Source organism: Myotis myotis, unplaced genomic scaffold, assembly GCF_014108235.1.
Source record: "Myotis myotis isolate mMyoMyo1 unplaced genomic scaffold, mMyoMyo1.p scaffold_m19_p_9, whole genome shotgun sequence".
Taxonomy (NCBI): Eukaryota; Metazoa; Chordata; class Mammalia; order Chiroptera; family Vespertilionidae; genus Myotis; species Myotis myotis.
This window is the reverse complement of record NW_023416401.1, coordinates 5,551,225-5,568,409: the sequence shown is the minus strand read 5'-3', so window position 1 is coordinate 5,568,409 and position 17,185 is coordinate 5,551,225. Positions and strand designations below refer to the sequence as shown.

The 17,185-nt window shown below is 44.4% G+C and overlaps 1 protein-coding gene across 1 annotated transcript in view; it reads left to right on the top strand.

The window, feature by feature from the left end:
• KLHL14 (kelch like family member 14) overlaps positions 1–17,185 on the top strand; it is a 94,989-nt gene that overhangs the window by 28,453 nt on the left and 49,351 nt on the right. The window lies entirely within an intron of this gene.

Genomic DNA, 17,185 nt, shown 5'->3' with positions numbered 1-17,185 from the left:
TCCCTAACTTCAGGGGAAAATCCCTACCTGGGGAAACAACCTTTCTCAGAGACCTTGGTTAAAACACATAGTGCCAAGAAGGTGAGCAAACATGTTAAGAACAGTATGCCATATATGCCAGGTCCCTAGAAACAGCAAGGATGGACCGGCTCCCGGCAGTGTCTCTGTCTGCGCTGAGGCGGAGGGGGAGGTGACCCCGATCTTCCAAAAGAAACTCTGCAGTGATGTTTCGTTCATCGGGAAGTGGAAGGTTGGCGAATAGCGCTAAGGAAATTTTCTCACATCAAATTGGTCGTTTGGTTCATTGCCTCAGTCACTGTCTCATTTCTTTAGCTTTTTAGGCATTTTGCTCATTAATCTTTAGTTTGGGGCACTGGGTGTTTAGAGAAACACCCCCCTCTGTCGCTCCCCAGTTTCGATGGACAGATATGGTCGCAGCCCAAAGCCCATGAAGTTGCGCCTTCAAACTTCCACCCAAGGTCCTAGCCCTCCCTCCTTAAGGGCGACTGTGTTTTACAGCAAACCTCTTGCCTTGGGCACTGGGATCTGGAACTTACTGTTATATCGGCTACGATTCCCCATCTGACTCAGTCATGGAATCAAGCTCATTGCTTCCGCGTGCAGCAGGCTGTGGGCACAGGCCCCTCGCGGGCACAGCAGCTGCACTGGTCAATAAAACCACATTCTAGCTGTCAGCACTGCCCAGAGCCGGGAGATAAAATAACGAAGGGGCAGTTTTGATCCATAAATCAAAGCCGTACATTTAAAACCAACAAAAGTGAGAGGTAGGCTTTCTTGCTGCATGTATCTTTTAAGCAGCTATATAGTCTATCAGTTTTTTAAAAAATCATTTCCTTTTACTGCAAGTTCTTTAAAATAGTGGAAACGGGATAGCAGTTTGCCCACAATAGCAGACGAGGATCAAAGACATGTGAGGCGGGGCTTGAATAATGCATTTTGGAGCCGCCCCCCTCCCTCACTCACCCCCCCCCCCGCCCTCCCTTCCCCCCATCCCCCCCGCCCGAGCCTGCAGTGGCCTTGTCCTGGGTCTGTGACAGGAGGAAGCTCCTGGACACCCAGCCACACGGTTGCAGTCAAGAAGTGGCAGAATAGCAGCAGTGAGATTAAGGGGAAGAAAGAAAGAAAACTAAGAGATGCCTTAAAATGGCGTTTCATCTCTTTTTGACAAAAATGGTGACTTAAATATGTGTAAATGCATGGCCAAAGTCAAGCTAAAGTAAAACTAAATTCATCTTGTAACACTTGACCAATAGAGAAAGCCTACACACCAGGAGACAGGACTACTAGGAGGAGGAGCTAGGAAGGACAAAGGGTCTGAAAGAGAGCTGCTAGAGAAGCAGGCTGAGGGATGGGGAAGATTAGACCCTGCAGTGAATGACGTGCCAGGCCAGGTTCAAGGTGCTATTTGTTTGAAGGCCTTCATTAAAGGCAAAAAGATTCATTAGCCTGGTATGAACGGCACCTCAGAAAAGTCTGTGTCCATTTTGAACCATGTTCTGAGATGGGTGATCACCCAGCTTATTGTCCAAACTGGGACACTATAGAGCAGGGTGGGGGGCCTTTTCCTGCCAGGGGCCTTCTGGATATTTATAACGGCACTCGAGGGCCATACCAAACTATCACCTTACACATTAGCCTGCTGGATTTGGTCAAACATTTAATTGGCTCACCCCTCCTGCCTTGGAAGGGCCTGACCAAATATAGCCTGCAGGCCGGCCGTTCCCCACTCCAGCTTAGAGCATGAAATGGGGATCTATTCATTACACTGAGAGAGCAGGTATGGACTGGAACATGTAGTCACCCTACTCAAATGTTTTACACTGCCTGACATAACTCTCAACTAGAGGGATGCACTAAGAAAGTATGAACTTAATGCAGTCACGCCTGGGTTCAAACTCATGTCTATGACCTTTCAGCAAGCCATACCCACATCTTGAGTCATGGGTACTTCATTAGATCATCACAAATTGAGTGTTTTTTCAATAAAATGTGATTTTGTAAATCACCTAGCTCAGTGGTCGGCAAACTGCGGCCCCTTGAGTGTGTCTCTTCCACAAAATACCACATGCGGGCGCGCACATACAGTGCGATTGAAACTTCGTGGCCACACTCAAGGGGCCAAAGAGCCGCATGTGGCTCACGAGCCGCAGTTTGCCGACCACTGACCTAGCTCATAGCATGAACTCAGTGCACTGCAGGTATGTTGCTATTATTGTAACAGCACCAGCAATATAGGCACGAGGACCCACAGACCCTTCTGCCTTAGAGGTACAGTCCACTCGAGCTCCCCACAGAGAGAGGAGAAGACCACAGACACACACGGGCCTCGCTGCGCCGGGGCAGGGAGCCTGTTTTCTATCGCTTTCCTGTGTTGCGTGTAATAACCTACTCAGGCGTAAAGGTGACTGAGCATCTGTGGCTCCACGCACCACATCGGACATGGAAGGACATAGACATTCATGTACAGGGAAGTGCTTACATGTGAACAGATTCAAAGATCTTGACCTTTTTCCTAGACTCAGGCACAACCATAGCTTTGAAATAAATGTCTGCTCTAGTCAGACTCTTTATTGCCCAGTGACTTCTACTTGAAAAAAATAGAGTTTATTACCTGCTGGGCTGTGACTGCGGGGCCCCACGCGAAGGCATATTTTTCAGGTTTGTTGGAGAAATATAGACAGTTTATCTGGGTGATTTCTGCTGTGGGTTTGAGTGTTGTTGTTTTTTAATTAAGGCATTGGATTTGGCTACGTTGACTAAAGAGTGAAAGATTTCCACACTATTTGGACCATCTAGTGATAAATGAAGAAATGTTTCTCATTGGAATAAGAAAATAGCCCAATTCTCCCCAAATCCAGAGACGCACTAGGATAGCAGGGCTTCCCGCTGCCTCACCTTTGACCCGGAACAACTGCTCCGCTAGTTGGCAGGGAGGCGAGGGACCCAGTTCCGGGTTTGGGGTCGGCTGAGTGATTGAATGACCGGCTCCATATAAACTAACAAATACAATAACAAGCAAAACCCCAAACCCCGAGGTTAGCGAGGGCCTCAGAATCTTAGGGTCCCCTGCCACTTGGCCTGAGCAAGTGTTTCACAGCCTGTCGCACAGACATGCTCCCTTAGAAAGAGGCGAGCCCAACCCCACTGCGGGAGCTGTGCTGTCCACAGACAGAACAGAATTAAAAGGAAGGCCAGCCATCATTTCCCTTAAGTCTGATCCCATTATGTAACTTCTATTTTAGAAACACTATGGTAATAATAAACAGTTAGATCATCGAATCGAGTGGAGGTGAATAGAAATGAAAAAAAATAGGACTCTATAATATAAAGGAAACAAAATTCAACAATCAGCTAACCAGTGGTGTGGCCCACCCGAACAGCAAGAACAACTGCTGTCATGGTAAAGACTGTTTGGGTAACATGCTGGCACAGACTGCATTTTTGTCCTCCTCTTTGGAAAAATCATTTAATAAAACATTATAAAATTAATCTCAAGAACAGTGACAAAGCTCCCCAGTCTCTGTCAGAAAAAAAAAAAAAAAAAAAAAAAACACATTGAAAAGTAACATGTAGCCCTAACCGGTTTGGCTCAGTGGCTAGAGCATCAGCCTGCGGACTGAAGGGTCCCTGGTTCGATTCCGGTCAAAGGCATGTACCGTGGTTGTGGGCACATCCCCGGTGGGGGGCATGCAGGAGGCAGTTGATCAATGTTTCTATCTCATCAGTGTTTCTAACTCTCTATCCCTCTCCCTTCCTCTCTGTAAAAAATCAATAAAAATATTTTTTAAAAAGAAAAATAACATGTACAAGTGAGTAGAAAGTCCTTTTGTAAGTGAAGTGTTCAGTAGTAACAATGAAATCGGCATTGTTGTTCTCCTGACTGTTGAGAATAGACGGGAAGTGCAGATGCACTTTCATTCATTTCTATTTTACGGGACTGCTTTTCCTGCATTTCTCACTCCTGCACGCAGTCTCCCGTTTCATTCTTAACTTATTAGAAAGCAGTGCAGGAGACATGAATACTAAAATGGCCAATGCAAAAAGCGTGCCTCCTGCACTTTGCAGGCCCTAAATTCTTGGTGCAAATACCAAGCCAAACCTCCCCAGCTCCTGCGTACTTTCTGTCCTGTGTTCCTTACGTCTCAAAGTATCTAGGAAGTTCAAGTGTGGGGGCAGCTTCCCTTCCTCCCCAGGAGAGCGCTGCGGGGCTGTCATTTCTACTTGCTTTTCAGTGTTTCCAAGGACCTGACTTCCTTTGTCCTACATTTCAGATCAGAGACCTTACTTGCTTCTTGCTTTCTCTGAGCAATGACAGGAAAGGGGATTTCAAAATATAGGTTTATCCTTCCATGTGCCAACAATGACTTCCCGCTAATAACATCACAATGGACATTGAGAGAGCTGTTAGAAAGACTGTTAGTTCCCTCTGCTAGAGGCAGGGGAAATGCCTTTTTCCCTCTCCCTTTCCTTTGCTTTGTAACTCTGCCTTCTTATTGATGTGCAAGGATTTGGGAACTAGTATTTTTAAGTCATAGAAAATAAAGGAGTCCTGCCCGTGTGACTCAGTGGTTGAACATCACCTATGAATTAAGAGGTCATGGGTTCGATTCCTGGTCAGGGCACATGCCCGGGCTGAGAGCTCGATTCCCAGTAGGAGGCGTGCAGGAGGCAGCCAATCAATGATGTTTCCCTCACATTGCGGTTTCTATCCCTCTATCTCTCTCCCTTCCTGTCTCTAAAAGAAGTCAATAAAAACATTTTTAAAAAGAAAATAAAGGAAACCATTGTTTAGAAGTTCTCTGGGTTGTCTTCTCTAGCCCATGGAGGACCGTTAACTTGATCACCTCCAGGAAGGGTCCTGGAGCTGGGGGGGCGGGGGGGGGGGGCATTAATTGGTTGTAGGAGAGTCACAAAGATCAGAGGCTGGCCCCAGCTGGTTTGGCTCAGCCTGCAGACAGAAGGGTCCCAGTTCTATTCCTTCCAAGGGCACATGCCTGGGTTCCAGGTTCGATATCCAGTAGGGGGTGTGCAGGAGGCAGCTGATCAATGATTCTCTGTCATCATTGATGTTTTTATCTCTCCCTTCCTCTCTGAAATCAGTATATATACATATCAGAGGCTGGTGCACACTTCACACTTTTTAAAAAATATACTTTCCATAAGTTTTAAAGGAAAAATACAGAAAAAACAAATCTTCCATAAGAAATTGAGCTTCAGTTCCAAAAGCTAAGTATAGGTTTGATCATATCCAACATTTGAGCAATGAAGAATGTTTTAATTGCTGCTTACTCAGGGAGTAATAAACCTGCACACCGATACATTCAATTGGACTTCTTTTCTTGTCCCTCCTCTTCCTTGATTTCAGTTCATTTGCTGTTCTTTGAGGATATATTAGGGGACAAGTCAAGTTCATCAAAAATTAATAATCGTTTCTTACGGTTGTTTGTTTAGAAGGAAATAAAAAGTAAGTTCAGTAGAGGTTTTTATACCTGTGGGTTTCCTTTGCTCATATTATCTTAATTAATAAGAACCGAAAGCCACAAATTATTTTATTTCATTTAATTTCTAGGCAGGTAGGTAGAGTCCATAAATAGTGTATTACTCGTTGCAGGAGAACCGCAGAAAACAGTGAGGTACTTCCAGAATGACTCTGAAAATGCCTGGGCAGGATTTCAACTTATTTACAGACCTCATTCCTTCACGTGGCACACAGTTATTGAATACCCCACTGTGCTGGATGGTAGAATGTGCATATGATCATCTCTCTTCTTAGGAGCCTAAGGAGTCAATTGCAATACATGTGCTAAGGGGAAGTATGTGGTGGGGCTGGAGAGTTCACCAAGAACCATACAGTATGGGACTTTTTAAAGGAATTGTTAGGATAGGTTCAAGGCTTAAGACTTGAGAGTAGAGATCACCCCTCTGCTAGTGAAAACACAGTGATCTAAAGAACTGTTCACAATAGCATGGTAGTTGCTCTCTCTTAGCTTGGAACTTTTTATTTTAGTTCCTGGAGTAATTGTTTCCATGACTTTGGACAAAGAAAAAGGAGAGAGAATTGTGTTTGGACTTTTTAAGTATGTTAGCATCTAATTTTACCTTCAATGAGCTCAATTCTAATTTGAGATACATGGCTACACATTGCTATATTTCTTGAATTATTTGCTGCTATATATTCATGCACCAGTGCATTAGTGGATTCTTCATAGATTTTTTAAATATGTGTGCTGGTCATTCCAAATATTGTATTTTAAAGAAGTTGGTACCTAGAAAAACCAGTTGACTTTATTTCTGATTTTCATCTCCCTTGAATATAGCAATTTCCTTTTCTCCAAAGAATAGCATGTGTACAAATAATTGTGATGCCTCCTTTACACACAAGCTGTAGTATTTGCTGCTGAGTCTGATGTGAAGGAGGTATGAGTTACATGGGCTGCTTAAATTTGCTCTGTGTCATTCCTCAGCAAGTTGCAGACTAAGTTTGGCAAATCATTGACTGTAAGTACTGAAAAATTAAAAGATCTCTTTGCCCAACCCTCTTACTTTACACATTTCATTCATTCAACAAATATAATTGATATATTCTAGGTAGCAGGCATTGTTCTAATTAGAGATAATTTAGTGCTAAGTCAAAGCAAATATTATCATACCTCTATTAAGCTCAAAGTTTAGGAGGGAACAGGCATTAATAAACAATCCCAGATAGCAACCCTATATAATAATAGGCTAATATGCAAATTGACCAAACGGCAGAATGACCAGTTGCTATGACACGCACTGACCACCAGCAGGCAGGCACTCAATGCAAGTGCTGGCCCCTGGGTGGTCAGTGCGCTCCCACAGAGAGAGTGCCATTCACCCAGAAGCCGGGCTCATGGCTGGTGAGTGCAGTGACAGTAGTGGGAGCCTCTCCTGCCTCTGCGGCAGCTCTAAGGATGTCTGACTGCCAGCTTAGGCCCACTGCAGGCCTAAGCCGTCAGTCGGACATCCCCTGAGGGCTCCTGGACTGTGAGAGGGTGCAGGCTGGGCTGTGGGGCACCACCCCCTCCCCGTTGAGTGCACAAATTTCATGCACCGGGCCTCTAGTACAGGGGTGGGCAAACTTTTTGATTCGAGGGCCACAATGGGTTCTTAAACTGGACCGGAGGGCCGGAACAAAAGCATGGATGGAGTGTTTGTGTGAACTAATATAAATTCAAAGTAAACATCATTACATAAAAGGGTATGGTCTTTTTTTTTTTAGTTTTATTCATTTCAAACAGGCTGGATCCAGCCCACGGGCCGTAGTTTGCCCACGGCTGCTCTAGTATATAATAACAAAATGCAATAGTACTTTGAAGAAAGGATATAGAATATACAAGATACTGAAATGGAGGAACCTGCCCTAGTTTAGAAGTCATGGAGAATATCACCAATGACGTGGCATTTAAGCTGAGAACTTAAGGTTGAGAAGGAGTTAACCAGGGCATGTGTCCTGCCTAGGAATTGAACTGTGGACCTCATGGTTCATGGGTCGATACTCAACCACTGAGTCACACCAGCTGGGCAGAAGATTGAATCTTATCTTCTGTTCTTATCATCAATAGTTTGAGAAAGAAGACATACTTTTGATTCAGAATGAAATTTCTATTTCTGGCATGGAGTTTATGTGTATTAGGATGGGCTAGGTTATGCTATGGTAACAACTCCAAAATCTCAGGGGCTTAAACCAACAAAATATGTATTTGTTCTTCATGCTACATGTCCTGGGCAGGTTGTCAGAGGGCATCTGTTTGTCAGAGTCATTCAAGGATCCAGGCCTATGGGGCTCCATCTTTACCTGCATTTCATCCATAATGTAGCTGGGACCAGACTATGCGGCAGCATCTTGGACTGGCAATTAAAAGTGACATTTATCAGTTCTGCTCAATTAAAGGACCACACCCCATTTCAAGGGGGCTGGGAACTATAAACTTACCAGGTTCAGGAGGAAGAGAATGGGAGCACTTGATGGACAACACAACGCGCCCGCCGTAATCTGTCCCACTGGACATCAGATGTTCCCTGTCTTCTCCATGCCATGCTCAAAGGACACTCACTCCTCCTCCAAGGGGGAGCTCATCCCTAATCATTAAGCCCAGTGTCCATCTCTGGGTGATGGACCATTATCCCAGTATTAGGTTCATTTGATCTGGAAACAAACTAAAACACATATTATCTCGTCCCCTCACACATGATGCACAGTGATGGGTGGAGGGCAGGATCTGCACAGTAAACACTTTAATTTGGAAAGAACAGAGCAATTTAGCAATCCCAGCAAATAGACATTTTGAAGAGTGCCTGTGCAAGGTTGACTGGGGCCCTCCTTAATTCTGTTCCATGTCCTTGGTTCGCCATGGTCCCTGATTACACCTTGCAGGAGATTCTCCTCCCGTTATCCTCCTTGGCTGTATCTGGAATGAACCTGAGAATATGATCTTCCTGGGAGTAGAAGGGTTTTCTAAGAACATGTCGTGTCTGTAGACATTTAGGGGACAATGGTGAAGTCTGTTAGTCCCGGCTGGGAGGTCTTTGGGCAGTTAAACCTCTTGCCAAATATATTTCTTAGACTGCCTTTTCCTTTGCTTTCTTGTCCCCATTTTTCTCCCCCCACCCCCTGACATTCTATCTATATATTCACATATCTACCAGGCTTTAATGAAACAGGTCCCTTTGTACTCTTTTCCCCTGAGTTACAAGAGTTTACTGGGTATCTCACCCTTCATTGGGACTTTCTGCTAAGATACTCTAACACGGTGAAATTACTCTGAAAGCCATATCTTCAATTTTGTTATTGTCAGTAAGCCGAGTTTTAATTAACCTGTTTTTCTCAAATTTCTTCTCATTTTGTATATGATACATAAAACCAAAATCCGTTACCCGGTGAGGTTGAAAAGCATTGCTTCTTCCAGTGCTGCACACTGCTAGGTTTTCGGACTCTGTTTCCTTGCAATCCAGCTTATAAATGAGCCAGTTGTGTGTGTGTGTGTGTGTGTGTGTGTGTGTGTGTGTGTGTGGTCATCTTTTTTTTTGCAGATCTTGCCAAGTGCAGCCAACAGCAAACAATGCACACCACCGATATTCTGTTTTGCAACCTCTCCTCTTGGAGGTGGAAGTTCACTAAATAACTGATTAGCCATCCAAGTAAGAGCAAATCACAGACCACCAAGTGGTTCTCCGTGCCGTGATGTGCATTTCCATCCTCCACCCTGCGAAATCAATGTCCTTGTCATCAGCCACTGGGCACTCTTGGTACCAGTGCCTGAATGAGTCAGATTAGGCTAAGCTAGGTTAAGTTGGCATAAAACAATCACCAAATCTTAGTGGCTTCTCTAAGTAAAGATTTATTTCTTTTAACATCACACAGCCATGGTAGGTTAGCTGGGGTCTCTGTTGCACATCTTCTCCTTCCAGTATTCAGGTTCATGGAAACTCCATGATTTGGCCTGTCACTGTTGCCTTGGCACAGGAAAGGACAATTTCACACTCACTTGTTGAGCTCCTCCCCTGAACTAACATGCTTCATTGTCAAAAACAAATCCCTTGGCCACACCTCACCTCAGAGTGTGTAGAGAAATGTAATCTGCCCAAACTCTCAGAAGGTAGGGCAATCAGAATATTTGTTTAATAGCCCTAATCATTGCATTGCACCCTTCTGTTACAACAAATATTTGGTTCACTTTTCTTGTCACATGTAAAATATTCTCACTCTTCCAAAGAGCATTTACTAGCAGAGGAGAGGGCTTCTCTGTGCATCTTTCTGTCTCTTCAGTGTGACTCTGTTATCAGGACTGGTCCTTATTCGTGGAGAAGAGAAGGTGAGGTGCCTCTACATCAAAGGAAAAGTTTAAAAATGCATTTCAACTAGTATCTAATAAAGAGGGAATATGCTAATTGGCCCTCACACCATTGCAAAGATGGTGATGCCCATAGCCAATAAAGAGGGAATATGCTAATTGACTGCCCCACCCTCAAAGATGGCAGTGCCCACAGCCAATAAGGAGTGAATATGATAATTGACTGCCCCACCCTCAAAGATAGCGGCACCCACAGCCAATAAGGAGGGAATATGCTAATTGATTGCCAGGCCCTCAAAGATGGCGGCGCCCACAGCCATAAGATGGTGGCCTTGCCGCATGCCTGCCTCCAGAGTCTCCCAGTCCCCTCAGCCCCCCAGCCACCCAGGGCCAGCCTGAGGTGCAGGCAAGCCTCAGATGGTGGCTGCCCAGCCACCCAGGGCCACCCGAGGCTTGCGCTGCCGGCAGTGGCAGCAGCAGAGGTGTGATGGGGCATTGACTCCCCCTGATTGCTGGGTTGCCTCCCGCCCCTGAGGGCTCCTGGACTGTGAGAGGGGGCAGGCCGGGTGGAGGGACACCCCCCTCCAGTGCATGAATTTTCATGCACCAGGCCTCTAGTATTATTATAATGCATTTGGGGTGGAATTTTCCAAGTTTTGTCTCTCCTCAAATAGTTTAAATATGTTTGAGTTTATATAATTTCACTAGTTTTACTATTTATTATGCATGAACTATTATATAGCTATAATATGGTTGTGCAAATATATATAGATGTAAATTATATAATACATATAACTCCCATAGAACAGAATAAATTTTAACATTTAGAGTCACTTCATTAAAAAGAATCGAAATGACTTTTAAGATTACAGTCAAAAAGTGAAAATATAATTGGGGTGAGTGACTGTCATATGCAAACACCTTTATCAAAATGAAGGAGTAATGAAGGCCAAGTGCAAAAGGCACGCTGGTGGTGTCTCCAGGCCCGTGGGATGACTGTGGTGGAGTTAGGACCCAACTCTGCTTCTCAGGACACTCCGGCCAGTTAGAAATGTTGGCTTTGTTCATCATACACCAAATGAGTACATTCCTTAATATGTGTTAATTATATTGCTCTTGATGGACCAAACAGTTGTGCTTCATAGAAGATGCCTTAAGAGCCTGGCCACGTTAGCTGGCCTTAAGGAGGCTTTGGGAAAGGGCAGTGCTGAGCAGACACTTTCTTCCTCTCTGTCCGGATGTCAAGGCAAACTACCGCTTCTTACAGTGAGTGCTAATTATTAATCCTCCTGGCATGCTTCCTTTGGTCATTAAGTCTTCATTTCTTTTTTAAAATATAACATTGAATTCCAGTTATTTAGCTAGGACAATAACCATTGTGAGCTTCCAAGACTGAAATCTTCCCCACATTTTTATGTTGAGAAGGCAAAGTGCTTTCCGAAAACCCCACTGCTAAGGCAATGATGTATCCCTTTCACTTTCATTATATGTTTTTAATCAGAGCGTGACTTCACACTAGACAAAGCGATGCTTTATGCATGGTCTCCCTTGTTTTTGCTAAAATCCTTTGACATGATTAATTTTACTTTAATGCTTTTGTCTTGTTGTAATGGTAAGGATGATGGGTATAAACCAGGCAAAAATACATGCTTTTCTATTATAATGCCTCTGAGCATTAAAAATATCTCAGATGAAAAGGGAAAAAAATCACAGGAGACTGGTCCGACTGGAATTAAATTTCTTGCTACCTGAACACAGAGTACATGAGATTAAGAAAAAATGATTCAGTCATTGTTTTTAGTTTTATTTTTGGTATTTTTTATAGCAATTTATTCATCTGTATGATTAGATCTGAAGAGGAGGAGAGACTGTAGCTCACGGATTTCTTGATCTCATTTGTCGCTTTGTAGCGTTTCCCTCCTTCTCTGTATTAAGGGACCAAAGTATTAACCAGTTCAATTCGGGGTGTATCTCAACCAGATCAAGGTAAAGCCAGCCACACCATTCCGTGGCACTGCCTGGCATTGGATATAGGTTAGTTTTCAGCTGTTCTAATATTCAGTCTACAATAATTGAATGCAGTACCCTTTGTTCAACGGACAGAAAAGCAGTGATGGAGGTGGCTTGCAGAAGAAAATAATGACCACTCAACAAGTGAGACCTGCCTTGGGAACAACTGTCCGGGGGTCAGTTGTCCCATATTCACTCTTTCTTTTTCTTTCAATAAATGATGGAGTTGCCTGCCCATATCACAAGAGTAGGAAACCTTCCTTTTGTCTATACAACCTGTCTGTCTGTTTCACTTGCCTCCTAAATAAACCCTATTACAATTAGAAGATCACCTGGCTCCACCCAACAGCACCGCATGCAATGATGGGATGTTCTGTATCTGCACAGCGCAGTGGGCCAACTGTGGCTGGTAGGAGAGAAGCTGAATTCCTAATTTTATTTCATTTCAATAAATTTACATGTCAATAACCCCCTATGACAAGTGGCTTCTGAGTTAACAGCACAGCTCTACAGGGCACAAAGCTGTGTGAGGTGTTCACATTCACTTAGGAGAACTGTCTGCCAACCCCACCCTGCTGCCCAGACCTGGTCCCACATGAAAATAGGTGACCCTGCGAAATAACTAAACTCCAAGAACACCCAATAAGCCACTCAGAAGTCCTCTCCCACCTACTAGGGTTTCTCCTTTTGTTTCCTCATTCTCTCCTTCCACAAATGCCCATAGTTTACCCGATGTGTTCATTTTCTGTGGCTGCCATAACAGAGTAGCAAATGCTTGGTGGCTTAAAATAACAAACATTTATTCTCTCACAGTTCTGGAGGCTGGACGTTCAAAAGCAATGCGTCAGCAGGGCCACGAGCCCTCCCAAGACCCTAAGGGAGAATGCCTCCTTCATCTCCCTCGCTTCTGGGGACTCCTGGCCATCCTGGGGGTTCCTTGGCTCAGGTCTTCATCACTCTAATCTCTGACTTGTCTTCGCTGTGTCTGTTTCAAAATCTTCCTCTCAGTTCCATTATAAAAACATCTGCCTTTGGCATTAGAGCCTACCCTAACCCAATAGGATGTCATCTTAACTTGAGTACATCCGCAAAGATCCTATTTCCCAATAAATTCCCGTTCACGGGTCCTGGGGGTGAGGATTTAAACATATGTTTTTGAGGGACACAATTCAGCTCACTACACCTAGCACATGGAACTCACAAAGGGAAGAAACATAATAAAACCAACAGCTATGAGACACTGTGCGTGAGGCACACATTCGAGGCACTTCACTTGCATTTATTCATCTAATTATTATAACAACACTCTGTGGTATTAGGGACTATGGTTATTTCTGCTCCAGATGAAGAAATGGAGACACAGAGACATTAAGTAATTTGCTCAAGGTCACACAGATGGTAAATGACTGAGCCAAAATGTGTACCCAAATGAAGCGCCGGAGCCTGCCACCCTCTCTGTGTCTCACGACCGCATTAACAGTGCGCATATTGTAAGCGGAGTGAAAAGTAGGACCAGGCAGCCTCCTTCAGCTTTTTATGCAGAACAAATGGAATATCCTCTACACAGACGGAATGTATTATATCTTACTGTGCATGGTTCTTTGTTGAACCTTCAGCTAGCCCCTTTGTTATTAATTGAAGATGAGAGGAAGAGGACTGTATTGGGTTATATGTAGGTGAAAATTATTTTAGAATGAGGGTTCTTACAAATCCGGCCACTGCTTTCTGTGTGTGCCTCCTCGCTTGCAAAAATCATAATTGTAAAATCTGTGGGCCAAGACATGATGTTTTAAAGAGGGAAAAGCTGTGTATTTATGTTCTCCTGGTCGCCTGTTTTATCTGTACTAATGCCGCCAGGGTACTCCTCTGTCTGTGGTATCTGGGCGAACCTCACACCTCTGTTTCCTGTTCATTCATAAATTCACCTGAAGCTTTTCATTACCATAATCATTGACTTTACCAAACATCACTGGCTGCTCTTCTGTGTGCGTAAACTTTCCTGGGATTCGATTATTTCTTCCACTTACAGCTTTCATTTCTAAAGTGATAAAGCATTCTTTTTGTCTTTCTTCTTGTCCAACACCCATCATTTTCCCACCTGAGTGATAATCAAAAAATGTATGTGCAGATGAATTAAGGAGCAGTCAGTGGTTATCTACTTTCAATCTTATTACTAAATTTGCAAGGTTTGATATCCTATATGGTGTTTTCCGCAGATACACATAAATAGGCTTCTACATGTAATTCAGAAAACAATCCAGGATGGTTCTCAGAATTTATATGTATCGCTAATGTTGGGGTTTCTGCTTTCATGCCTGACCGCAGTGTCCACCCTAGATTCAAAGCTGAGGAGACGCGGGTGCAAGAAGAAACCAGAGGGGGTGCTGCCAAGCACTTTCATAAGATGCAACGACCTTTCTTGACCTTTGGAAACTGTTTAAGTCCTCCATTCTCTATCTTAAAAAGGAACAAAACAGAAACATAAAGTACATATCTCTCTAAGAAGCAGCTTTTGTTTCTAACCAAATAGAGTTTGGTTGTTTACAAATATGACAGCCAAGGCCTGATTCTGTCCCGGTGTGAGGTAGGTCAGGGTGAGAGTTCAGACCCTTTCACAGCTCAGCTGGCTTCACAGAGTCCCTTTCCCAGGCCCCTCACAGGTGCACCCCAGCCGGTGCCATTCAAGCATATGTGACTGTTGACCGTGGAAGCCCATTGGAAAGGAGGATGGAACAGTGCAAACCCATGAGCGCTGCTGGAAAATCATAGGACATTTATTTTTCCTAGAAGTAGATTAGCATCACCATCCTCATGCTCATTGCTTCCCGTAAGCAGAACCGCTGGGCGGGGCGTGCTCCGAGCAGCCCTCCAGGGTCTCCCGCGTTGGCTCGTTGGCAGAGCCGCTCCGTCACTTGACACAGTGCAAGCACAGGAGAATCAACATATTTCCCAGCACAGATAAACAGACGGTCGTCTCTCTTGAGAAAAATGTGTTAGTAGTAGTTGTCTTACCAGGAGTCCGCAAATGTGTGTGTGTGTTTTGTTAAGGGCCAGGTAGTAAGCACTTAGGGCTTTGCGTCCGTGCGGTCCCCGTCGCAACTATCAACTCTACCACTGTAGCGTGAACAAGGATGGCTTTATTTATTTAAAAAACTTTTTAAGGCTTTGTTTCTGGAAGGAGGTGAGGGCTGGATTGACCTGTGGTTTTAGGCTGTGGCTTGCCAAGCCTTGTGCTCTAATCTAAGGGCATATCCGTTTTCTCCACAAGTCGCACCCTCTGGTAGTAAAACACGACTTATCTTGGTCATCATAACGAACACTTATGGCACTGGCTAAGCCCTGTGCGGGAGTTAGCTCCTTTAATCTTCACAACAAGCATCCGATGCCAGTTCTATGGGCACCCCCATTTTATAGGAGAGGGACCAAGACATAAAGAGCTAAAACAACGCGCCCGAGGCCCGGAGGCAGAAGCAAAGCCAAGATTCCAACTCAGGTAGTCTCGCTCCAGAGGCACAATCTTAAGTTACGAGTTAAGTGATCTCGGGGTGCTTTGTGACCCGTCCTCTGTAACATGAGAAGGCCCTGTTCTCACATAAACATGCCTTCCCTGCCAGCAGCGAGGGGCGGGCATCGTATCTCCCTTGCTGACTAACCGCAGCCGCCTGCCTGACCCACAGGACACACCCCACACACACACTGTACACGTGTTAGCGCAGGGCTTTGCTGACATGCCTGCCAGGGCCACAGGCAAGCACCCAGAGGAGCTGCACTTCGCCCTGGGTCCTGCAGGGGGCGAACTGCTGCTTGTGCTGAGGCAGTGTCATCCTTGCAAAGACAGGCCCAGCCCCTAAACGGATGTGGTTCCATTTTTCTGCTTCTCCTAATTTCCTGTCTTTGAACTTGCAGATATCTTTAACATAAACCAGCCTCTTTGCAGACTTCACATTGCAAAAGAAGTGAAGGGTAAAAAGACCAAGAAGGGGATTTGTGAGTTTAGCAACACCAAATGGTAATGACATCTTAAGCGAGTGGTTATTCTGTGGCCAGCATAATGTTTGACATGTCACATGCGTCTTATTTAGTGCTTACAATATCCTATATTGTATTGTAATGCACATGTAACTACACTGATTTTAATAACTAAGGCTTAGGGCCCAGCCAGTGTCGCTCAGTGGTTGAGCATTGAACTATGAACTAGGAGGTCATGGTTTGATTCCCAGTCAAGGCACATGCCCGAGTTGTGGGCTCGATCCCCAGTGTGGGGCATGCAGGAGGCAGCTGATCAATGATTCTCTCTCATCATTAATATTTCTATCTCTCTCTCCCTCTCCCTTCCTCTCTGAAATCAATAAAAATATATATATTTTTAAAACCAAAAACGAAGACTTAGGAAAACTTACAGTTAGTAAATATGTGAGTAAATATTCCAAGGCGTGAGTCATTGACTCCAAAAGCTAAATGCTGAGCCACTGCACGCCCGTGTGTTTATTGAGGTGCTCTCTCCACCTCCAGGGCTTGAGGCTAACACAGATGGAGAACTTCTATGTAGAGACACTGTCTGCGAACCTGACACAGCTTATCTCATTAGGACTCAGAGTCACAGTGTGAGGTTAAGATCAGTCATTATCCCCATTCTGTTGTTAACCAAGGTCAGGATGTGTTTCCAAACTAGTCTGTGGTGGAGCCAGATGGCAAACCCAAGCAGTTGGCTTCAGCGCCTACCTCTCAAACTTGACACTGCACTGCTTGTATTTGTCACTGCGATTTTCAGGACAAGAGTGGATGTGCATTGAGGGCTCTCTAGGATAAGGGAACCTTACCTGTTTATTTATTGGGTAAATTTTAGCCTCCTGACCACACTGGAGAACATCCTTATCTACTCCTTGCAACTTTCAAGCCCATCATTCACTGGGTCCCCCCGAATAGCCCCGTGAGATACATAGGTCAGCTATTATGATCTCTTTGACATATGAGGACACTAAAGTTCAGAGCGGTTAAGTGACTTGTCAAGGTCATGCAGTAATTGATGAATTTGAGACTCATGCCGGTGCCTTCTGACCTAATTTAGCTCTGTGTTCTTTCTATTAAGCCGTGTTCTATGGAACCTTATTAGGAATTCTTTGACCTGTAACTGACATTATTTGATCTCTTTCTAATATGGTATTTTTTTCCCAACTGGATTATTTAGAAAAGCATGCATTAGAAGCTTTCAATTCACCTGAGCCATTTGGAGGGGAAAATACTTAGCTCTTTGTTTTCATAGAATACAGAGGGGAGAACTCACAAGGTGCCGCATGAAGGCTGAAGCATATTCAGTGAGCAACACAAGATTGCAACAG